Source organism: Falco peregrinus, chromosome 1, assembly GCF_023634155.1.
Source record: "Falco peregrinus isolate bFalPer1 chromosome 1, bFalPer1.pri, whole genome shotgun sequence".
Lineage (NCBI taxonomy): Eukaryota > Metazoa > Chordata > Aves > Falconiformes > Falconidae > Falco > Falco peregrinus.
The window spans coordinates 94,524,817-94,525,296 of NC_073721.1; positions in this window are offsets into that span (position 1 = coordinate 94,524,817).

Below are 480 nucleotides of genomic sequence, written 5' to 3' on the forward strand. Positions count from 1 at the left end.
GCCTCTTTTGTTTCTTTTGCTCAGGTTTGCACCGGTATAAATTTCAGCTCGGGTGAGCAGCAGGCACTGACATCAGGCCAAGGGAGCTGTTCTGATGAATAAGAAATACAGAATGCACCTTTCATTCACAGTCATCATATGAAATTTTTTTTAAGATTTTCTACCTCCAGAGTCAAGATGAGATGTTTTTATAAAGATGGCTTTGAAATATCAGGTATAAATTGAGAGGCTGAGGCAGGAAATCCTGGGAGTACAGCTCATGACAATTCCTGCAGATCCTCAGCTTGCTGACTCTGTATTTGCTATGGAGAAGGAGAAGTAGAGTATCATCTGCATCTCCCATTAGGTGTGCAGAGCTTAGGAACACTTTGGAGCTCCCCTTCCCTGTCCTGGGGACACGGTGCAAGCAGGGAGCCCTGGATTTCACCAGCCATGGGTGTGTGAGCTACAACCCCCATCCCAGCAGAAGGGCATCAGCGC